This window comes from Porites lutea, chromosome 14, assembly GCF_958299795.1.
Source record: "Porites lutea chromosome 14, jaPorLute2.1, whole genome shotgun sequence".
Taxonomy (NCBI): Eukaryota; Metazoa; Cnidaria; class Anthozoa; order Scleractinia; family Poritidae; genus Porites; species Porites lutea.
The window spans coordinates 16,805,349-16,830,433 of NC_133214.1; the positions used below are offsets into that span (position 1 = coordinate 16,805,349).

Sequence of the window (25,085 nt, forward strand, 5' to 3'; positions counted from 1 at the left end):
ATACAGAGTGTATTATGGGCAATTGGAAAATAGAGAATTGGTATAATAAACTCGATTGCTGGCGGCTCGTCCCCCCCTTAATCATTGTGTTGTTTTGTCTCTTTATACTTATAACAGAAATATTTTCTATTCGGCTGAGCGTACCGAAAGAGAATAGAATTTTGCTTTTCTCGGCTAATGGTAATTTTCTATGCGTTACGTTTTAAATTTTTTTTAATGCTTCTAACGATCAAAAATTTTCCATGTTTTACGCCTAACGCCTAAACCTTTTGGCTTCTTTACGGCTAACCTTGATACGTTTCATGCATGAAAAAGCCAGTCAGGCCCAAGATAACTAAACCGCAAGCAACAACATAGTTTGTGGTTCTGTGGCTAGCTGGCGTGTCCTAATTTGGCCATAGACCCAGGCACTGAAACCACTTTAAGCCTAGGTTTTTCCGTGAAACCGGTCGGTATAAAACACAGACTGCGGACCACGGATCTGGGGTATAAAACATGGACGCATAAAATGCGGACTTGAAACTACGGACTGAGTATTTTAAACGCGGACTAGGTATAAAACGCGGACTACGGACTGTGTTTTTAAAAACAGCTTTAGAAAGGTAAAACTGAGAGCAGACCTCTCAAGTCTCACGATGAGGCACAAAAATCCCACGATAAACAGATTCACTTGCCGATGGAATACACTTTTTGAATATTTTCATTTTTGCCTTGTAAAATCGATTTTTAGTCGTCAATTCTGTAGAATTGGTTTCAAACGTCGCGCTACTGCCGTGGTAAAGTCGAATTTAATTCGATCAATTGGGATCGGCACGGCAGTAGCACGACGTTTGAAATGGGCCTCATATAACAGGGAAAGAGCTTGAGCGAGAAATAAATGACAACGGAGACCAATTTCGTTGGAAGAAAAACATAGCGGCGGTTAGAAAATGAGAGGTGCTAGCGGCTACCAAAGTGAAAAATGAGCGGCAGTGAAAAAACAGGGTGAACAGGAACACAAACATTTCCTCCATAAAACGTGTAAATAGAAAGTTAAAAGAAGTTTCACGTTTTAGTCGTGCAAAACAACGGCAAGAAAATGTACAAAAAAGTGTGCTGCATGTGCACAGTTGTGTTTTGCTAATTAGAAAAAGTGTGTTGCACTTGCAAAATTGTTTTTTTTTTTTGCAAATTAGATCTACTGTTGTTGTGTTTACTGCTCTCGTTGCTTTCACCCTGTCTTTACTCGATTTTATATTTTCTTTGAGGAAACGATAGACTGCGAGCAGTCTCTCTTTTTCTTCAGATTTAGTGAGAGCAATGCACGCGCGCGGGAGCGGCGAAGCCGCGAGACGCGCGAAACGAGGGCGGCAGCCCGAGAAGAAAAAAGAGAGACTGCCCGCTTAGCCAGAGCCAATGAATTAAGCGTTGGCCTCACAACGCAAAATACGATTGGCTGATTTGTCAAGCGTTGACAACAAACTGTCAACAATCGAAACCATTGACAAGTTGATGATGGCTGAAGCACTGCAGGAAAGTTTGTCACGTTTCCCGAAAAAAAAAAAACATTAGATACGGAGCAAAGAGAAGCATAAGAAGGTCTCATCTCTCCGGGTACGTGACGTGATCGCGCAATTTAAATGCTCAAAGCCTCTCTTCACTGTCAAGGAACGCTTTAGTTCCAAAACGGTAGTCTTACTTTAGAACTTAAAACAGAAAGTAGCATAGGCTGGAAGACTCTTAGACTGTTTATTTTGTAAAGCTAAAACAATAGTTATTACCAACGGATGCACTACAGGACATCGCGCTATAGAACAAAGATTCTCAAGAATGAAAGAAAAAACAAATCGGCGCCCAAAGAATGATCTTGAGTGACTTACAGCGTAAAGTTAAGCTACAATTAGGATATGTAGAACACTGTCCCGTGAAAATTCAACATCCCGCAAACAAGAACTAGGCCACGGGTGATCTCATTCAAAACATAATGCACAGGAAATGAATTATTAATATCAGAGAAATAGACCAGCTTCATGACCTCTAAAGGTGAGACCAGCGGCCAAAATTAAGATTTGCTCAGTCAATTAGCTTAGAATCGACTCTAACTCTATGCACTGCATAAGCTGCGATTTAAAAGGAAAAGTAGAAAAACCTCTGTTGTTCAAGCAAACTCTAAAGTCACGTTTCACGTGCCTGGCCTGTCAACAGTTTTGACGCCGAAAAATCACTAGACCGTGAAAGACCATTCTCTCTGGCTTTGCGGGTAGTCTCTCTTTTTTCGTGCCTTTCCCGTCTCGCGCCATCAGTCACGCGCGTGGCCATTGCGTGTCTCGCGTTTTGCTCGACGGACTACAGAAAAAAGAGAGACTGCTCGTAGTCTAAGGAAACGATAAATATTAAAGAGAGCTTCGCTTTTAGCCCTGGCTAAATCTATATATTACTTAGACGACAAATGTTAAATAAGGTCATCGCGCTACCATTTGTCAGATACCTTTCTGTTACGCAACAACGATTCTCACTCTTGAGCTTGGGGTACCTGTGGTTAGCCTACGCAGCAGGCGCCGCTTATTTTAGGGCGAAGGAAGAATTCTCGAGGACTCGCGAGGGGAGAAAAGGAGAGGGGGCCTCCTCTTCTCTCCTCTTTGCCTATAAAAAATAAATAACAGGCGCCTGTTACGCAGACTTGTAAACTTGTAAATTTGCCTAATGCAAATCTGGCCTTTTCTTTATCCGGACTACATATAATATGGCTACCTTTAAGACCCTATCAGTTCAAAAAAAAAAAAAAAAAGCACTTTATTTTAGTGTCAATGTATTTAGCACTTAAGTACTAATTGGGGACACTATTTTTACGTCTCCTAATGGAGACGGGACCGCCATTTTACGTGGTCATCCGAGCCACGCGAAGGTCTAGCCGTTTGAGGGACAAAGGACGTACCTTCATCCCTCAGTTTTTTTAAGACCCTGAGTATTGGTCCGGCCCCGGGAATCGAACCCGCGACCTCCCGCTCTGCAGTCAAGCGCTCTACCGACTGAGCTAAACCTGCCGCGTTCAAACGTTGTTTTCAGGTGAAACTATTAAGTAGCGCTCCATTTATGGCGTGCGAAGCGTCCCGCGAAAGAACGCGCGTGCGAACGTCTTCTTTCGCGTATAGCTCTCGAGTGTCTTCTCACGACTTCCCAAAATGGAGAGCTTCTCGCAGGCTATCGCTTTCCTACTGGTCCGGTCTTTTACCCTCAGCGGAGACAACCTCGTCACCAGGCCTTTTCCAATTTTTTTACGGAAAAGACCTCAGGAGGAGGCTGCATCGGAAAGAGTTGTCCATGAAAGAATTTGAAAGAATAATTTATTCTTCTCCGATATTACTGGAACTACAATCGGAACCGAATTTGTTTTGTTCATTTGGCTCGAAATTGCATCAGGCGCCCCAGAGTCCTCCCAAACTAATCCAAAATGGGTTTTTCGGGGAGATGAGTGCGGGCTCATTTACCCGACAGCGGCTTGTAATCGATCGAGCTTTAAAGAGGGTCTCAATGGGGTGGTGGCTTTTACGGTTATCGGCTAAAATTTTGGCTCTTTTACGGCAATCGGTTAATTTTTTTCAGTTACGGTTAACAAAATTTAATAATTAATTTCTTTTGTTTCAAGGAGTTAAATATTAATAAACCTGTATTCTTTGTATCTTCAAAACAAAATAAAGGTCTTAGGATCATCACGGGATAAAATGAAGTTATTCTATTGAAAAATTTTAACATTTGATAGATCATACTATTTATAAAAAGTATTCCATTTTAAATATTATTTTACGCATAGAAATGTCAATAGTCAATGTAAAAATAATCTTTGCGAAAAAGCAAAAGCAGACACGTGAACGCCTAACTCAAGGCAGGGGGAGGAAAATTTAATCATGACAGAAATGGCTGTTTTCATACTACAGACGGATGTGAGATAAGCTATCCGTTTGATAATTCGCATAAGATAGGTAACACGTCTTAATTTGAAATCGAAATGGAAAGGGTTTTGATTTTGAATGAAAAATCCGCCTGACTTTATCCTTCAATTTCGAAGGACAGTTTGATGACGGGATTATCCGTCCCAGATAGCCTCTGTACAGCCGCCCCCTCCCCTCAGAAAAAATCGGAGAAGGGGTGTCTGTCGGGAAGGGGACGACTGTACCCAGGCTAGTCTCAGACGGATAATCCATTTCTACCTCTAGTGTGAAAACGGCCAAAACCAAAATTCCGGTGACCAGTGTTTTTAATGATAGCGAAGGACTTGACGGAACGACTGTCTGTCGTTATCCGCTTGTCCGTAGGCCCCATTATTCCGCGCGCCTAATTCTTTTCGGGTCACTTGGTCCTAGCGAGTTTGCCCGAGATTGCTTGGGAGGAAGCCGTACAAGGACTAGGCATGGCAATGTCAACCGTAGCGTCAGAGAAAAACGGGAAATGTTGTTTATCGGCAACGTGTTTTACAAACAGTGACATCTATAGCTGCGTGTTGTTTCACTTGTGTTTCGAGGGCACGACCTCCTGAAAATCGCAAATATTAATCTCCAGCAATCCATTAATCCATTTCGCTATGGAAAAAAAAATTAATTACCCGAGAGAGCGGAGGAACTGGAACCTAGGTCTTGGTCAACACCTAAAAGGCGCTTTGGCTAACGTGCGTACATGCAGAGTCACACTAGCCGGGTAATAAAAAACGCAGCCATAGGTGAGTTTAGTACCTTCCTTAAAAGTAGCAAATCTAGGGAACAATCAGTATTTTACGGTTAACTCTTTTTTACCCTATTTACGGCTAACGGTTAAAATTTTTCAATTTTTACGGCTATCGACTAAATTTTTGGCCGTTTTACGCCTATCGGTTAACCCCATTGAGACCCTCTTTAAACAGACCAGTTTTTCCATCCCCAACAGTGACTGCTTGAAAATGATTTGATTGTACATACACATTCAACCTTTATAAGTACACGATAAAATAGTTTAAGCCAACTGCTCGCGGATGGAGTTGAGTACAAAGTAAATTAAAACCTCATATTAAGTTAAAAATCTACATTTTACATAGCCTGCGTAGCAAGCGTTTCTGTACGGTTTAGGAGAAAAGAACGAGGAACGAGAGTCAAAGACCGCGAGAAAAGTGGCGCAAGTAAAAGAGCGGGGAGGGGGTGGGAAAGAAAGGAAGGAAACGCTTGCAGACAAACCCGGGGATTTTGAAAACCACCCACTTGGTCTGTCACGCCTGAGTTCACGAACCGACATTTGATGCTGTCATCAACTGTCATAATTGACCAATAAAATGTTTGGCCTTCCGTGGAGCGGAAATGAACTTTAGAGGACGGGTTTCTGTAACTAAAATATTTTTTTTTGTATTTTGGAGCGCTTGGACGGCGTTAATGGTGAAATCTCAATGAATCCGAACGATCAATGCAGGCTTTGTACATTTGTCTTCTTAATCCGTCTTAAAGGAAGGACCGCGAGGGTGAATGAAGTTTTAAAATTTTAGCTCTAAACCTCCAGAAAGTTGGATTTGAAGTGGTAAAATGTGACAAGCATTCAAGTCTAGATCAGCTAGACAGAACGGCTTACCGTTCTCGCCACGGCACAGACAACTAGAGTGCTCTTGTAAAAGCATCCTAGAACAAAGCTAACCCGGCAACTGAAAGTTCGCGTGGAGAACCAAGCAGAAATTTTGACTGAGTCACAATGCAGGTCTTCCTAGTTGATGTAGCTTCAGTTTAAGGTGCAATCCATTCTTCAAAATTTGTATCTGTAAATCACTAACCGAGAGAATTTAACATCCCGCAAAAAAAAAAAAAAAACACTAACGAGCTGGGCCCAGCATAGGAAACCAGCGCATTCCCTGACAAAAGAAAATCGCTTTTAGTTATTCAGATCCAGGAGACAAATAAAACGACCTGAAACCCTTATAAAGTCGCAAGAAGAGCTTTGTGTTTCGAAAGAAGTTAAATAAAATGCTCTTGCATTGGAGGGAAAATCTTGCCGACCAGAATAAACAATAACCACAGAAAATTAATATGCGTGTCACGTACCAAACATGACCTCTCAGTATGAAACAAACCTTTGATCGACACATGTCAACATTGTTCGACTAGCCGAGCCAATCAGGCGCTGCGTTCGCTGGCGAACGCAGGTTTTCAAAATCGAGGGGTTTGTCTGCAAGCGTTTCCTTCCTTCCCCTCCCCCTCCCCCCTCTTTCACTTTTTGGCTCTCGTTTCATTTCTCGCGCGGTCAAAACCGAAAGTCCCCTTCCTCGGTATTTCTTTGCCCCGAAACCAAACGGAAACGCCTGCTACGCAGGCTACATTTTACACACCGTTGATCCATTACGTTTGATTCGCGTCAAAGAGGCGACAAGGTTAGATTGCAACAGGGGGCAAAGTGTTGTAACGGTAATCAAAGGTGCTTGCGAGAGTCGAATGCTTGTACCGTTGCACTTATGTCCTATCTTGTGAACATGTCCTCTGACGTAATGTGATATACAAGCCAATCAGGTCATGCGATCTATCGTGTTAGTCGCGGCATAGGACTGGAAAAGAACCTCCGTTGCAGTTTGGTCCTCGAGCAAAATTTGCAAGTTTAGTGGGTCGGGGACGGTAGTAAAATTTGTCTTGCAAGGTTAAGTAAACATGGCGGCCGAATCAACAACACAATTTCGGATTTTAAGGCTGCGAAGGAGAGTATATTTAATGTCGTTTTGGCATTTTACATTAAGAATTCGAAAAAAACAATACCGGCTGTGGGTCGTTAAAGTTAAATTTCACGTTTTTACATGTTATAAAAATATGAAGAGCGGATTGTGCCGTTTCTACTCCGTCTCTCACTTTGGTATCGATCAACTTAATTTTTAGCCCATATCCGTTAAGATAGCTAAGACTTGGCGGAGAGGACAAGTCAAATCGCAAAATATTTTCACCATCTAAGTCCATATACAGATACTCTGCATCTTATGAATATCGTGAACTCGAATAAAAAGCGAACCGGCTTACGAAAGTATGACACTAATTGATTCTGTTCATTATGCAAATAAAGCGTTCAAAGACAGGTCTTTACTGGCGATCTTTTAAGCATAAAATGCGTAAGTTCGCTGATTGTGTTGTATTCTTGATTGGCGCAGGAAACAGTCAGTGTTTCCGGTTTTAATATGAAGGCTGAACGGTTGTAAAATCACTAGTTTTTCTAGAAAGGTGTGTGACTTTCGGTGATTGATTGGTAAGACACAGATTGAGTTAATGCAAAATGTGACTTCTTTCCACAGTCCACAGTTTGAGATAACTCAAATCCTGGCCTGAAAAGCGAAGCCTATAAATACTCCACGATCTGGGAACCACATTTCGCGCTGTCGCGAAATACTGACTATTATATTCAGGGGAACCCAACGATAATTTTCTGTAAAATAGCTGTTCACAGAAGCAAATATTGCCTAGAATTTTCTATCACTTGAGGAAGGCTAAAAATTTCTTGCAAAATACGAAACCTAAAATTTTCGGGTTCGAAAATGTGATGGAGAGAGGAACCAGAAAAATTCTAACTTTCGTAATACGTTAATCTGCATCTTAAATTTCCGGGAAAATACCGTAAAATTCCGAAATTAAGCCCCTCCAAATATAAGCCCCCATATTTGTAACGCAAAAAATCCTCCGTAAAATCGTCCCTCCGGATATAAGCCCCTCGGGCGTCTTGAACTTGGAAATCGCCCTCAAATACAAAACAAAACAAAGCAAAAATATATAAATTTTTGTCTTTGCCAAAGATCCATCACAAGCCCCAAATGATTGCAGTCAGAAAGTGTCACAGTTTATTTCTGTTTGCGTAGTTTACTCCTCACTCTTGGCTTGGATTTCTTCGGTCCATATAGACAAAGTATACTTGGACTACTTGCGTGGCTGTGTTTTAAAAAGGTCAAAGTCCTCAAGACGAGTTTCAGTTAAAACTTTCTGCAAATTACTGACATAAATTTCCTTCTAACTATAAGCTAGCCCCCTCGATTTTGAGACGCAAATTTCCCTCCAAGTATAAGCGTAGCCGATTTTAAGACGCAAATTTCCCTCCGAAAATAAACCCCTCAAAAAGGGCTTTTGAAAAATATAAGCCCCGCTGATTATTTTTGGAATTTTACGGTAATATAGCACTGAAGCCCTTGCAAATCTATTTGTACTCTGGGTAGCCTAAAAAGAGCGGTTTTCAATGTATTTGGGAGGACACCGTCGTTGGGTTCCCCTGTTTATTTGGAAGGACACGGAACGACTTATCTCAAAATGCGACTCTTTACGTTCGACACGGTTTGCGATATTTTTTTGGCGCAAACCTTGGTCTTAAAACCTAGAACACAGATTGAGTTAACGCAAAATACGTCACAATTGCCAGACCACATTATGCGTTAGCGCAAACCTTGGTCCCAGTAAAGTGCTCCTTTTTTTGCCAGCAATGACTTTCTGACGCCGATCGGGTCAATTGACTGGACGTGATTTTTGAGCTGAGAACAGAAGAGTTAAACACCCCGTATTTTGCAATAACGCAAAGTGTGGTATAGAAACAGCACCATAGTTTGAAATGTCGCAAAATAAGACTTTGCAACAGGCCCACCTTTTGAAACGGATATGTTATTTCAAATGATGTCTTTGTTCAGTGCAGTTGGTCGAAATGGAAAGGGTTATACCATTGTAGGAGTACGTTCATTGGTTGTAGATGAGGTTAATCGGCAAATCTCACTGTTTTAAATCACAGACGGTTTAATTTGCCCTGTGATGTCATTGATGTTCTAAAGGTGGGTGAATGTCCTGTCAACCATAACTTGGAAGTCTCTACTTTTTGGACTAGTATCTTTCTCTGAATCCTGACTGCCAAACTTACATAATTTTTGCTGGGTGTATGCTGATGACCTTTCAGAACCCCTACCCCATTATTATACTATCTATTCTGAGGACCTTATAGAAGCCATCTTATCCACTTTTTGACAAATGTAATTTACGCGATCACAATATATGTAGTCACTTTCTTTCTATGCATCTACCTTATAAAGTCAACTTTTCAACCGCGAATCTTCCGTTGAATTCCTACTCAAAAATTAATGTTAATTAATTATAATGTTCAACCTCATTATAGCTAATCTAGACGTGAAAATGCGACCTCGCCCAGCAGCACATCCCCATCAGCAAGAACAGAAAACAAGGAAATACTATATAAAAGTTATGTTTCAATTCGCGGGAAACATAATCGAAAATGATGCTTAAAAGAACTGATCTTTTCCCTCATCGAGTTTTTCTGTTGAGGGTAGAGGGTGGCTGTACACAGGTTACTGCCAAAACTTAAACAGCTAAACACATTGTTTTGTTGATTACTTATGATGCACCTATGACTACAGGAATTACTTGCGTTTCTATAGCCACATTTGTTCAAGCTTACTTTTAGTACGGTGTTCTTAATCAGTTAATTTCATCTCGATGCATTGTTGGAAGTTTTTCAGTCAGAGGACCTATCTTCGTCAACGACAATAAAAAATGCTTTATTTTTTCTTTATAACAATGTCACGTCGATTGTCAGATATTTTTCTGTCATTTCAGCACCATTAGATCAGGGACCACACGAGGTTCAATCTCAACTGGTACCCAAATTTTCACATACTTTCTTTTTGACAACTCATTTATGAGTTTTTGCTAAACATTTGATTAACCTTTGTCAAATTAATTCACCATTTTTGGCAAAAATGTGCCTTTTTCGAAAAATAAGTAATTGTCAAGGTAGCCTTTTTTGTTATCTCATTTGAATTTTGTTCAAACCTGTCCTGTTATATTCTTCCCAAATTTGCCATTTTCGCCAAAATTTGCCGTCCTTGTAAAAATCTCTAATTACCAACAGGCCATTTTTCGCCTTCTCATTTGGCAAGCCATTCATTACTTCTTGCCAAATTCGCTATTTTCGCCAAATTTGTCATTTTTGTAAAAATCGATAACAGTCAACATGCCTCGTTTGTCATTTCATGTAATTTTTGGCAATTCTTAAATGTATTGTTGCCAAATTTGCCATTTCTGTTATAATCGCCATTTGTCAAGATGCCCCTTTTTGTCATCTCTTTTGTCAAACCTTTGATAACGTCTTGCCAAATTTGTTATTTTCCTAAAAATTACCAGCTGTCAACATGCCACGTTTTGTCATCTGATTTGAATATTTGTCCAAACTCTTGACTAATTTTTGGCATACTCGCCACTGCTTCTTTTTACCGACGAAATTTGCCTTTATTGCCTATATTTGCCATTTTCTTATTGAGAACGCGTTTTGTACAAGATGCCCGTTTTTGCCGTCTCATTTAAACTTTGCCAAACCTTTGATGGATTTTTCCAGGAATTCATTGATTTCGCAAAAAACGGCATTTTCGTAAAAACCCACAAATAACGACATCCTTCTTTTGTCATCTTGTTCAAAATTTTTGCCAAACCTTTGATAAGTTCTTCCCAAATTCGCCATTTTAGCCAAAGTTGCTATTCTTGCTAATTATCAACAGGCAATTTTCTAAGTCCTTTGATGAATCCTTGCCGAATTCGCGATCATTTGTCATTTTCGTAAAACTCACAATTATCGACATGCCTCGTTTGTCATCTCATTTGAATTTTGGCAAACCTTAAATGAAATGTTGCCCAATTTGCCATTTTTGTTATAATCGCCATTTGTCAAGATGCCCCTTTTTGTCATCTCTTTGTAAATTTTTGTCAAACCTTAGATAACTTCTTGCCAAATTCGCCATCTTTGCAAAATTTGTCATTGTCCTAAAAATCGCCAGCTATCAACATGCCCCTTTTTGTCATCTTATTTGAATATTTGGCCAAACCCTTGATGATTTTTTTGGCACACTCGCCATATTTGTCGAAATCTACCTTTTCTCAATATTCCCCTCTTTATCACTCTAAATGAGGTTTTGCCAGACCGTTGATGGATTCTTGCCCAATTCCCCATTTTCTCAAATTTGCCATTTTTGTGTAAATCGCCAACTGTCAATATGCCTGTTTTGTTGTTTCATTGTCTCAGTCCTTGCCAAATTCGCCGGTTTCGCAAAATATGTCATTTTCGTATAACCCACAATTATCGACATGCCTCTTTTGTCATCTTGTTTTAATTTTTGCCAAACCTTAAATAAATTTTTGCCAAATTTGTCATTTTCGTAAAATCGCTATTTGTCAAGATGTCCTTTTTTGTCATCTTATTTGAATATTTGGCCAAACCCTTGATGAATGTTTGGTACACTCGCCATTTTTGCCGAAATTTGCCGTTCTCGCCTACATTTGCCATTTTCTTATTGTAATAGCCATTTGTTAAGATTTCCCTCTTTGACACCTCAATTGAGGTTTTGCCAAACCTTTGATGGATTCTTGCCGGATTCCCCGTTTTCTCAAATTTGCCATTTTCGCGAAAATCGCCAACTGTTATCTCATTTAATTTTTTTGACAGACCTTTAATGATTCCTTTGCCAAATTCGCGAATTTTGCAAAATATGTCATTTTCGTAAATCCCACAATTATCGACATGCCTCTTTTGTCATCCTGCTCACGTTTTTGCCAAACTTTTTAAAATTTTTTGCCAAATTTATAAACTTTATAAAATTGTCATTTGTCAAGGTACCCCTTTGTAATTGGCCAAACCCTTGAACTCTCCATTTTTGCCCAATTTTTTTTCCTTTTTCGCCTACATTTGCCTTTTTTTTTTATAATCACCATTTGTCAAGATCTCCCTCTTTGTAACCTCATTTGAGTTTTTGCCAAACCTTTGATGGATTCTTGCCCAATTCCCCATTTTCTCAATTTGCTAATTTCGTGAAATCGCTAACTGTCAATATTGCAGGTTTGCACTCGCCGTCACGGCGGCCATGCTGGTGCGCAAGAAAAAAGAGCATTTCTCTCCTCTGGGAACTTAACTCTATTTTCGTGTTAATACTTGGAGACAAATACTATTGTATTGACCCCCCCCCCCCCCACACACACACACACACACACACACATGGTAGCCTTGTCACGCGGTTGCAAACCAAGAAGACCTCTTTTGTTGTCTCATTTAAAATTTTCGCCAGATCTTTGATGAATCCAAATTCGCCAATTTCGAAAAATTTGTCATTTTCGTAAAACCCACAATTATCGACATGCCTCTTTTGTCATCTTGTTTTAATTTTTGCCAAACCTACAAATTCTTGCCAAATAAATCGCCATTTGTCCAGATGCCTTTTTTTGTCATCTTATGTGAATATTTGGCAAGAGACTTTTTGGCATACTCACAATTTTTGCCGAAATTTCTCTCTTTCGCCTAAAATTTGCCATTTTCTTATAATCGCCATTTGTTTCCCTCTTTGTCACCTCATTTGAGGTTTTGCAAAACCTTTTGATAGATTCTTGCCAATTTCCCCATTTTCTCCAATTTGCAATTCTCGTGAAAATCGCCAACTGCCAATAGGCCTCTTCTGTTCTCATTTAAATTTTTTGCCTGACCTTTGATGAATCCTTAATTGCCAAATTTGCCAATTTCGCAAAATGTCATTTTCGTGAGACCCCCAATTATCGACATGCCTCTTTTATCATCCTGTGTTAATTAGGTTTAGGGTGATAAATATGTTATAAATTCTTGTCAAATTTGCCCTTTTCGTAAACAAAGGAAAGGTAAAAAAGCTTAAAGGGAGAACTCGCCATTTTCACATCTTCTATAATAGACCTTGTTTTGCATAAGCGGTCCTTAATCTCTTTTGGGACGACTGTAATACCCAGGGGAAATTAAGTGTAAGGTTATGGAAAGTCTTTGGAGGGAAAGCAAGGCGTGTGGGAGATGTGCAAATGGTGAATGAAGAGTAAAAAATCACGTTTCCTGCTCCACTTCCACATTTTCCATAATGCATGCACCTTATTTGCCCCCCAAATTTTGCATAACCACTGTTTTCAATTTCTCTTGGGATGACTGCAATACCCAGGAGAAATGAAAACAAAGGTCAGGCAAAATCTTCGGGGGCAAATAAGGTGCATTATGGGAAATGTGGAAGGGCGTATATTACTTTTTTTTTAAAAAAAAAGCTAGTTTGCCTTCGTCTTCATGACTATGCACGTTTCCGATAATGTATGCCTTCCCTACTTTAAGAGATTCTTCCCAAAAAGAACTGAATTCGGTCCTTACTATACTACTTAAGTAAACATGAACAGTTTTTGATTCAAACGCTAGGGCCGTTTGTTCCTAGTATAAACTGGGAAAGTCAATATTTAGGTCAGGTCAGGTCACGTCATGATGCCTATTACCGCTAAGCCAATTAAGGCCTCGCTTATACAGGGGCGGATCCAGGATTTTTTTTAGGAGGGGGTGCACTCGTCTCTTGCTCTACTTCAACACCAATAAACCACATAGTTTTTTTTTTTCTGCAGAATACCAGTTGTATTAGAAAACCGTAGGTCATCTCAGGGGAGGGTGCGCACCCCCTGCACCCTCCCCCTAGATCCGCCCCTGTTATATGTAGAAACGTTATCCGGGGTATAAGGGTTACTCTCCTTCTTTAGCCGCCCTGAGCGCCAACGTTTTAGAAATTTACGCTCGGCTTAAGGGTGCCGCGCGTAGACCGCTCACCCTTTCGATTGTAGGGGGTCAACGTTTCTCCACACGAACACTTTGAATGCATGCGCGACCGCTGCTTTAGACAATCAGAGCATGCGCGCCCTATTAGCTTGGGTCAGTTTTATTCTCAGAAAATTGATCGCTAAAGGAAGAGAGAACCTTTTTCCCGGGACAATTATTCTTCATATAAATGGGGCCTATAAAGTCAGTGCTAACTTAGCTTCCCCACCAACCTACAGCCTGTGGTCAAGAAGAGTACGAGGGCATGCAGGGGACCTATTTAAGGGTGGATGGACTCGTTATAAATACAATGGCCATCCACCACAGGCACTGTGAAACCCCCAGTTATAGATGAATATAAAAGCAGCTAGTTAACCCTTACAAAACTGGCTCTGGGTCAGTCTTAATATGAAATCGTTCCTTTCTCATTCATTTCTTGATACCCCTGTTTCCTGAGAGAAGAGGAAGTGCAATAGAGATAACATTCCCCACAGGTTTGCATCTATAGGCAAACATCCAGATACTGTAAATATGAGAGGAGGACAATTGATTCAGGAGAAGTTCATGATCTGTTCATTCAAAGAATGCTATTTTCTTTTAAATTTTCAGTTTATAGCTGAAAAAAAAAAAATCTATGTGATACATTGTATGCCATTTTCCCAGTAAGTTAATACAATATGTTTGGTACGTGATTTCACCAGCCTTTGTGACGGTGATACGTAGAAATAATAGCAACACATGCACAACTGCTGAAGAGACGTTATACAAAACATACCAATTTATAAAATAAAATCGGACCATACTAATGAGCACTTAATTTTGCACATTTATTTTAGTTGCTTTATACCATGCACTGAAGACGAGGGAGAACCCCGCCTAAGATCTAAATTGAAGGAATCCATCCCAAGTACATAATGATAATAATAGTTCGTGTTTACAGTGTATTAGTTGGGCTGTCATTAAGAGCTGGGAGGCCGGGGATCTCATCCGGCTACTATGAATGTGGTCCCCAGCTACTTTCATACAAAAATAGAAGAAAAATAGAATCAAAAGAAATCCCTAGCCGTTTGATTCCCCGCCTACTTGTGGCATTTACCCGGCAACTTGAAATCTTAGTGACAACCCTGGAACTATTAGGTAACCTCAAACCTAGTTATTTATTTAAATTGGGCTTGGGTAACATTCCTATTGAATGAAATACGGGTAAGAACTTAAAAAACTAACTTAGGTCCAGGTTTCCATGTAGGAGTTACCATAAATCATTATATAACACTCCCATATCTTTTATATCCTAGACGCCATGATAAACCATAATAGGGAATTTTTTTATGGTTGACATTCATGGGTAGGATACAAATTTCAGGAAAATGTCTCAAAAAAGTAAAAAATGCTAGCAAATAAAAAAGGAAATCACCTAGCATTTGCCTTCCCAATTAGTACCATTTCATGTAAAGTCTCTTCCAGGATAAATGGTGAGGAGAGCAAATATCCCAGCCGTATGAATTCTTGCCTTAAGTTTGTTAATTATCTGACACTTGATTTAATAATGAACAATGAATGAAAGAAATTTGAGGAATCACGCCCATAAATTTATTTTTCAGAAAAAATACCATCTTGAATTTGGAGCAATTTAATAAAAGTTGGTTAAAAAGACAAGGTGTATCTTTGAAAATTGCCTGACTCTTATGAGGAGCTCAACATTTAAGTAAAGATACAATTATTTTCCTTTTGACTGCCTACCATCGTACTGACAAGTAGTAAACATTTACAGATCTTTATGATTTGATCCCTACCCTTATCCTCTTTCCTAATGTTAATATCAATACTACAAAACGTTGATTTACTGAACCAAATATTATGACGCAATTGTTTTCTCTTTCTAGTTCCTTAATTTGTGAAAGTACTGTTCTGTGACAGGGTTCTGTCCATGGAAAACCTGACCTCTCTTCTGAATAGAGCATCTTTAGGTACAAAATCTGCAAAGATAATGGATCAATATTAGGACCTGTTGATACTTCATTTGGCAGTATGGGGTTGGTGGGCTGAAGCATTTGAGAATGGGGTACAAAAGTGACTTATCCACCTGTGGCTGAAAATTCCCACCTCTAGACCCACTACTAAATGTAGTAAACATGGAACTTGCATTTTGTATTTGACAAAATCAAAATACCCAGCCTCTTACCTCCCTTCCCCATAACATAACTGTTAATGATAAGTTCCATGTGACAACAACTCTTTTACATTGCAAGAGACCACCTCCCATAATCAACTAGGGATCCAAAAACATCAAAATTTTCCAGTAAAGACCTATAAAAAGAACTTTCTGTAAGGTACGGCCTCTTGTAATATCCTACACTACTCTTCCAGTATGTGTGATGTTTCAGATTTTTTCTAACATAGCAGCCGTGAATTCAATATAATAGAGCAGAAGTTATTTGCCTATCAAGAAACCTCTCAAATTCATCTGAACTTGAGTTCCATTAAGAGAACAAAAGAAATAAAAAGCAATGGTCATCTTTCTGCCATTAGCCCTTCCAAGGGTTAAATTTTTTGCTAAACTTGAATATGTTTTGTGGCAAAATAAGACCGAGTCTATAATAAAGGCGTTAATTGGTAAGGTGCGGTGGAAATCGTAGGCAGGAAAGCCTTGAACACGTAAGCAGGTACGCAATATCTGACACACTTCCACTTCAACTTTAACCAATTGCTGCTGAGTCAAAGTCACTATTATGAGGAAACTGAGCTACTCAATTGGTCCTGAGAAGAAACCACATTCTTTGGCGATACAGCAGGGTACTAAGGTTACACCCTTGTTGCTGTTACTTCACTATTGTGCTCAACTACTTTCTGCATCTGTTCCCCGACAGCCTAAATAAGTGGGGTTTACCAAATCAGCCTAGTCAGAGCAGAAGACAACCTATGCGAGATCTTACCAAGCCTGGATTTGCAGACGACCTTGCACTTGTAGCAGGACTAGAAGAGGTTGGTAGAACTTGCTGTCTACAAATTAATTTCATTAGGTGCTTCTACTCATCATTGGGCAGGGGGACACTGATGAAAAGCCTGACCTTGAGCACGATCAAAATCTGAGGAACCTCCTTGATCATTGCAGAGCGAGAAATATCAAGCTGAACAAGAAGAAGTTCCATTTGAAGTGCAGTGAAGTGTCATTCACCGGGCATGTAATGACAAGGAATGGGCTTAAAGCAGATCCTAAAAAAGTCAAAGCACTTATTAAGATGGAGTGACCGACAGAGATTCACTGGGCTTGTGAAGTATCTGTCTAAGTTCCTACAAGACCTATCAGAACTGTGTGAGCTACTGTGCCATCTAACACATAAGAAAGCTGAGTGATATTGGACTCACGAACAGGAAGATGGCTTTGAGAAAACTAAAGATGCTGTCTCTAAAGCTGTACTCAAGTACTCAAGTACTTCAGTAAGAGTGACCCAAACGAAGGCTAAGGAGATGCATCTAGAGATGGACCTGGCTTTGTACTGGTGCAGCTAGGCCAGCCAATGCAAGCAGAGCACCCACAATGGAGAATGCAGAAAGGAAGTGCTCACAGATTTGAAAGGAATTGCTGGCCCAGGTCTTCGGCTCTTCGGCATGGAACACAACCACCACCATGTGTATGTTCGGAAAGTCATCCTCTGGACATATCACAAACTATTAGTCTCCATTTAGCAGAAGACTCTGGTATCAGTTTTCAAGAGACTACAGCACCTACTGTTGCGGCTTCAACAATATGACTGTGAAATACGCTACAAGGAGACGCTGCTAGCTGATACCCTGTCAAGAGCTTATTCAGAGGACTATGAGTGATCAGCCTCAAAATCAGAGGTGGAGTGCATAAATGCCACTCACTTCCTTCCTGTTCCAGACCACCAGCTTAACGAACTTCAGAGAGAGACGGCTTGTGATCCAACTCTACCGTTTGTAAAGAAAGCAATCTTGGATGGCGTCCCAGATACAAAGGATGAACAACCAGCAGCCATTCACCAGTACTGTATTTCCTTGAATAATATTTCTTTTTTCACACAAAAAGGGGGCAATTATTCGAAAGAAGGTGATTATTTGAGGGAGCCAATTATCTCAATATTGCTCACTGGCAGTCGTGTCCTAAAAAATGATATTTTGTTTTATTTTTCCATTAAATCAAAAAAATAATCATGCCAAATAAACTGATCATGTGCTTTTAAAGTGTTCCAAATTTAGTTCCCTGACTAATATTTTCAGAGCTTGAATCGTCACTGATCAGTTTTGCTGAATCTCATTGCACTTCAATTTGACAGGGGGGGGGGGGGGATAAAAGGAAGAGAAGATGATGAGAGGGGCAGGGGAGGGGCGATTATTCAAAGGAGGCGATTATTTTAAGTATTTCTGTCAAAGGGGGGGGTTAATTCGAGGCAGGCAACTAATCAAGGGACGGCTATTATTCTAGGAAATACAGTACTTTGAAATCTGAGATGAGCTCTCAGTACATGATGGTGTAATATTCAAGGGCCAGCGATGCATCATACCGCAGACCCTGAGGAAAAAGATCAAGCAGAAGCTACACGACTCCCATATCAGGTTGCTAGGCTGTTTATGCAGAGCACGGGAGACAGTATACTGGCCAGGCATGAATGCTGAAATCACTGACTACACCCAGAAATGTGACGTCTGTATGTCACTTCAGAGTAACCAGAGTAACTAGACCAAACAACCACTTACCCAACATCAAGGCCGGCTGGGAGAAAGTTGCCACTGACATCTTCACTCTTGATGACAAGAATTATCTCTGCACAGTACACTATTACTCTGGGTATTTCGAAATGGATTAGTTACACAGCAAAACAAGAACTGTCATCACAAAGAAACTTAAGAGACATTTTGTCACACATGGAGCACCTAATGAATTGCTAAGTGGCAATTTGAGAACTTTTTGTGATCATCTGGGACTGAGCATGTAACCAGCTCCCAGGGCTAACCGCAAAGCAATTGACGAGTAGAAAACACAGTCGAGACTGCGAAGAGCTTAATCAAGAAAGCCAAAACATCAGGAGCTGGTTATTTTCTTTCTCTGCTAAGCTGAAGAAACACCCCAATAGAGGGGCTTAACACCTCGCCAGCTCAGCACATGTTTGGGCAATGTACGTGAACCCACCTTCAAGCAGCTCTTGCCATTGGTGAAAGGCGAGACAGTCAGAGTAATGCCACTTCCCCGTGATAAGAGCCAGACATGGTTCAAAACAGAAATAGGAGAACTAGCAGATATGCGATCCTATGACGTAAAGACAGAAGATGAAAGAATCCTCCGCAGGAGCAGACAGCCATTCTACAGCTCACAACCTTGAGAGGCTCTCTGTAGCCCTGCAACCCCCGGATTTGGCAGCCTCTCCAGAGAAACTCCATGGACTTCAGCCAATAGAGGGTCAGTCATTCCCACCAGTGCCAGCCGACCAAAACCCCAGTTGCACTATCTAGCAAGGCCCAACCTCTATGCATAACACTTAACAAGTCTCAGCCAGTTGAAAATAGGATCACTAGAGCTGTGGCCGGTTTCTCGAAAGTCCCGGTAACTTTTCGGGCCCGAAATTCAAATATTCAAATCAAAATAAAAAGAATAAGAGCACCAGTCCTGGACAGCAAACTACTTCATTTTGTTTCACTAAGTGATAGTTTTATCATGCTAGATGTAAAACTATTGAAACCTCTATCTTGCATGTAAACAACAAGAGCTTTAATTATCGGGGCATTTGAGAAATGGGCCCCAGGTTGGTTGTCAAATCCACCTGGCTATTTAAAAGATTGTGCTTGACTACACCTGATGATTGCAGGAGACAGTTGAAAAATTGGGTTTTTTGTCTTTTTTTTTCTTGCTTAGACATTGAACACTTTGCCTTTTGAAACAGCTGACTTTGTTTGTTCAAAATGTTCTGCGTTCAGTGCTTTGGCTGATGTTGTTGGGCTTTCACTAGTTATTAAGAGCCCATTGTGCAATGAAATTTTTTTTATTTTCATTTTTTCTTTTAAAAAGAAAGAAGGAAAGGTGTCATGGTAGGCCTGTAGTTGTAAACCACTTGGCCTAAAAAACAGGTGCTTTTGTAGCAGCTTTGAGGTGGCCATTAAAGACTGAGTTTGTCCTTATTAAGCCAGACTGCTATTGTTACACTAATCATAAAATTGTGCAGAGTCTCTGAGAGCTTTGGTGTTGTTGAGAATTTAATGACAACAAGACACTTAGTGTCCTCTGTGAAAAGTCAGTCTCCAGAAAAAATGCACAATTTTCTTCCTGGTAGACCTTCTTTGTTGCATGTGACCACATGGAAATTTTGCACAGTTTCCAAATACTTCTTGCACACAATCAACAGCCACCAAGATGTTTTATTACGCTGGTACAAGATTCTGAGCGATAAATCATTTTACCGTGACTTTATCTAGTAGTGAATGTTAGTATCCTTTGCTAATGCATTTTCATACACACCAACATTTACACAAAGGACAATATTTAACCACTAGTGCATTACAGGGAAAATACATATCAATAAAGCTTACCAGCTAATCCAAGCCTTTGTTTGCTTCTTTTAATCCCTGGTTTTCTTTCATGCCTGTACAAAAAATGAAAATAAAAAGAAAATATAACTCAAGAATTGTTTTTTTTTCATTAACATTCTAAAATTCACGGACGAGAGAACTTTTATTACATGCACCTATACAGTTACAGAGAGTGTCTAGAAGTAGTATATACAAATGAACAAAGATAGCCTCATGATAAATAATGACAAGATGTGAGTTTGTGATATCAGGACAAAGCAGCAATTGGCAGAAGTCTGTTTTTAATTCTGAACTTCAGAAGTATAATTATTAAGAAGTATAAGAAGCCCATGTGTCTGGACTTTGTCGTTGAAGTTTGCTTTGTTGTGTGATTTGAATGTTTCCCCCTCCAATCTCAACAACTTTATTCTTCGTGAATTGCACAGATCTCGTTTCTGATGGATTCTAGTTTTTTTTTCAATTTGTTAGAGTTTTTTGAAGCTTTTAGTGCAAGAAGTTGAGCACATACATTTTCTATTACATAAAGCTGCATGCACTAAAAAACTCCCTGATACATCTTTATCAAGAGAACATTGAAGCTAATTAATGGAATTTTCAAGAAAAAAATTGAGAGCAAGCTGAGAAAAATGCCCAGAAATTGTCAGAACAAATTTATTCGGTTTTCATCACTTTGTCCTATCATGTGGTGATCTCAGTGCTTGCACACGTTTTGGGCATACTGTACATACAGTACTCTTGTTGACTTTCATAGGCTGTGTTAACAAATGACAAAATATCAAAATCCACTTATAAGAACCTGATGAAATTTGGCAGAATTGCTGTTAATACATGTATAATTCCACTTTACATAAAGGAAACAAAAAATCAAAGTTGAATAAAAGAGTTTGTCACACTTAGTAGAGTAATATTGCTTTTTTCTCACTACACAGTGCCCACAACTCTTAAGGCAGAAGTTTGGAAAAAATTAACATAGTACCTCTCACTGTTGATTGGTTACATGTAACACATGAATAAAAAAATGGAAATCAGAAATGTTGATGTTGGGTATGCAGGCGTTTTGTGTGAAGGGAGGATATACAAATCTCCTAAAAATACTGTGAGGGAGGCTAGGTTACAGAAACAAAATTTCACAATTTTTTTCAGAAAAAGCTGATAATAATAAAGGAATTTAATACTGGATATTAACCAGCGAAGGAGAGTGGATTCTATCTAACTCACCTATTGAAAAATCTACATTTTAGCATAATTCAGCTGTAAACATGGTGCTCTAGCAGTGCACTATTCTTCATAAAAAAGACCAAACCAAGCAGTGTAGATTCTTGTTGTACTCTGTATGAGTACATTTGTGTAAGGTCTTCAGCCTGCACAGTCGCTACATTTGTACAGTACTTAAAAATAATTGTTTGATATCAAAGTCCTTTTTATCTGCCTCTTTCACACTACCCATAATACACCTTGTTTACCCTTGTTTATCTGATACATAGTGACTCAAGGATCACATGTCTTGGATGGATATAGGAGCTGGCTGTACAGCATGACAGTTCACAACATTGGTAACTCTAAGAATGGCAATGTATACTGCCCCCACGAATAAGAACCTAGATTTTTCCAAGTTTTTTTTTAAAATTTATTTATTTGCATCACTGATTTACATTACTTACAAAGCATATAAATAAATGATTACATTGCTACTATACACGAATTACTTAAACAATCCAGATCTATAATACAGAGTAGCCAAAGTAACTTATTAAGTAGTTCTTGCATACTCATGCGCACCCACACACATACATGCACACAGACGCACTACGCACATTTACTGATTATCCGCCTAGGAACATCAAAAGAGCCTCTAGAGAGTTAGCGTGATTGCTGTTCTCTGCACATCTTGACAAAGGAAATAATGAGTAAAGATCATTTTCCCAGATAAATGCTCCCCATTATTTTTGCATTGAATTTTCTTAAAATCCAAGTGTAAATGGCACACCGTCTTTCATAATCAAGACAATTTAGAATGGTTTGAAAAAAGAGTTCCCATGAAGGGTTAGGGCCTTTTTGTTTGGAGAAATAGATGTGATACCTCGCGATTAAAAGTGCATGATGGAAAAGCAGGTTTGTAGTATCGTTCACTAGGCCTATGCAAGACAAAACGGAGAATTCTTCGTTAAGAAAGCAAGAGCTGTTTTTCATCCAGTTACCAATTTCATTCCAAAAGGATTTAACCAAAGGACATTCTCAAAAGAGGTGCAAAAGAGTTTCTGAGCTTTCTTAGCAGAAACTGCATTGATCATTAGATTTGATTCCAGTTTTTAAAAGGAAACAGTGTGTTGCCAATTTTCTATGCAGAAATTTAAATTGAAAAACACGTAATTTAGATTCGTTGGTATATAGAAAAGCAAGGGTATATGACTTACCCCAATCAATCATGTCAAAGTCACAAGAGTTGCAGTCTGCCAGCCATTTTTCCTAACTTTTACAAGGGATAGAGGTGCTTTGGGTTAGACATGATTTGTAAGCTAGTTCACAGAAAGCTTCAGAGGGTAATAGGCTTCTGGTGTCGGTTTTAGCACCTTTCAAATTTTGTGGATAATGTTTTTGCGTTTTATATTCGAGACAGAGTTAGCCTAAAAAGGTTCTTATAGAAATGGTACATATACGTGTAGTTAACACAAGTTAAGACTATTTAGGTTCTTATGAAAAAAAATGCAATACAGCTAATAAGAGTATATAGTAGGTCAGCTTATTATTAACTGGCTTGCCAAAAGACAGGCCCAGTTCATAAAATGCCTTCAATTTCTCCTCCTGTGGGTATTTCTAGCAATTCCTGGTGGGGGTGTGATGTCTATTCTTCAAATCCTGACCCTAGACCTATTTCAGACCAATACCTATTAGGCAAATGTAAGGCACTTCCCCTCCGGGATTTTCCGTTCACAAAATGTATGCTATCAATAATAAGTTAGTACTTAATAATTATTATTAACTACTGACAAATCCAGGGAGGGGGGAGTATTCCTGGGACTTCATGGTGGGGGGCTGTGTTGTTTTGCTCTCCAAATCCTGACCCTAGACATTATTTTAGATCAATACCTATGAGACAAATGTAAGGGAAAACTCCCCCGAAAATTTTCATTGTTTTTAGTTATGGTGATAAACACTATAAATTATTAATTATAATGCACATTAAGCAAAGGCAGTGATTAAATGAAGACGTGTTTGAAGCTAGCATAATATGCTTTTTCATCGTCTCCTTCAAAAGATGCTATGATGAGTACCTTTTGTGGTTTTTCTTAGTTTAATTTTTGTTGAAGTTTAAACCTTTTGATGAGTTTTTTCCCTTCCAAAACGTGATTGCAAATCTCTCTCTGTGTGTAGAGCTCTAGTGTGGGTGTGTGTGTGTGTGTGTACATCCATTGAATAAAGATGTCTCTCAAGCTATCATTGGCACTTTTTTTCACTGCATTTTACAAACGATGCTAGGATGGGTTGCTTTGAGGTTTGTCATTGCTTTATGTTGAAGTTAAAAACGTTTAAAATGTGACGACCAATGTCTCTTTTTATCTTATTGCAATTCTTGCTTTGCATATGAAATGCCATTCCTTGCTCATTCTAGATCACCACCTCCAAAAAAATTTATATATATGTTTACCAGGACAGTTAGAAAGGCTTTAAATGCAATATCAAACAAAAATGAAACCTAAATTAAATTTGCTTTGTTAGTTTTAAGAACCAGAATTGAGAAATGTACTGCTCATTAATAGTGTTTTATGACCCATAGAACGACAATAATTTTTGGAATTTCTGGTTAGGTCAAATCAGTCACGTAATACTGTCACACTTTATTTTGGGGGGCAGAGGGCTTGGGGCAGGGGTGCGTGAAAATAACGCTTATTGTTACCTGCTTAGAATGGCTAACTTGCTCACTTTGATTCATAATGGTGGAATTTGAAAAGTTACAGCCTCAATTTAAAAATGGTACTCATTTTTCTTGTTACGAAAGTCTTTCAAAAGGGTACAATGTTCAGATGAGTTTATGTTTAACTCTCTCATGAGATGCTACGTCACACAATGGTCATGCAGTGACAATGTGGTGGCCTTGACAGTTTGTAAAGACACCCTCCCAAGAAAAAAAAATTTGCATACCAAATAAGAAGTTATGTAAAAATGACCAGATAAGGAGCTAAAGCATTGACCTCATTGGCATATAAATTTCAGTTGGAGTGACAAGGCACCTATGTCTCCAAAGAAAATTTTGAAAGCTGACTTATCTGATATTTACCTAAGTGTACAGAATTTTTTCCATAATTAGATAAGAACCTGTTTCAAATTTTAGGCTAAACAGGTTCTTATATACAGTGTAGAAGGGGGGCTTAACTGGCTCATTTTTGCCTAACAGGCTCTTAAAATCCAGGTTCTGAGTCATGGGGTTTTACTGTATGCCAAAAGTTTCTGTGTGCTGCCTTACGCAGGCCACAACATATTCAATGTGTTTGTATGAAAAAATTAACCCCACTGGTATCAACACTTCTTTGCAGGTTAACATTTTAACCGTAGTATTGAAATAGCCCACCTTCTAGAGGCTCTGATAGGGCAAAATTCTAATAAGCAACCTTGCCTTGAAACAGTGACAGAAGACTAAGTGACAACAAACACAGTTAACGATGGGCTGAATACAGAAATGCAAAACGTGAAACTATATTAATTGAAAGTATTTGAAATTTAGTCTAGGGACATATGTGCCCTCACATCCACAAAAAGACCTCTTTCTACATTTGTATAATTATATTAAAATTCAGCATGATAGTAAGTCCAGGAGTACTGTAGCTCTCATGCTAAATTTTAAAATACAAAATCCCTTGACGGACATCTTGCTACACCATAAATTGGACCGCTAGAGCTGGTCCCTACTTCCCTCTACTTCCTTTATATGATTCTTTAAAAGACGGACCTCCTTAAGACAGACCCTTTTTTCTGATCCC

The 25,085-nt window shown here is 39.2% G+C and overlaps 1 long non-coding RNA gene and 1 pseudogene across 1 annotated transcript in view; one reads left to right on the forward strand and one right to left on the reverse strand.

Moving 5' to 3' along the window:
• LOC140924802 (uncharacterized) overlaps positions 1-25,085 on the forward strand; it is a 451,675-nt pseudogene that overhangs the window by 296,515 nt on the left and 130,075 nt on the right.
• LOC140924865 (uncharacterized) overlaps positions 14,383-25,085 on the reverse strand; it is an 11,608-nt gene continuing 905 nt past the window's right edge. Inside the window, exons 2-3 of the long non-coding RNA XR_012164349.1 lie at positions 20,110-20,162; positions 14,383-15,545 (exon numbers count right to left, since the gene is read on the reverse strand). This is a non-coding gene — a long non-coding RNA (uncharacterized lncRNA). The remainder of the gene's footprint in view (positions 15,546-20,109; positions 20,163-25,085) is intronic.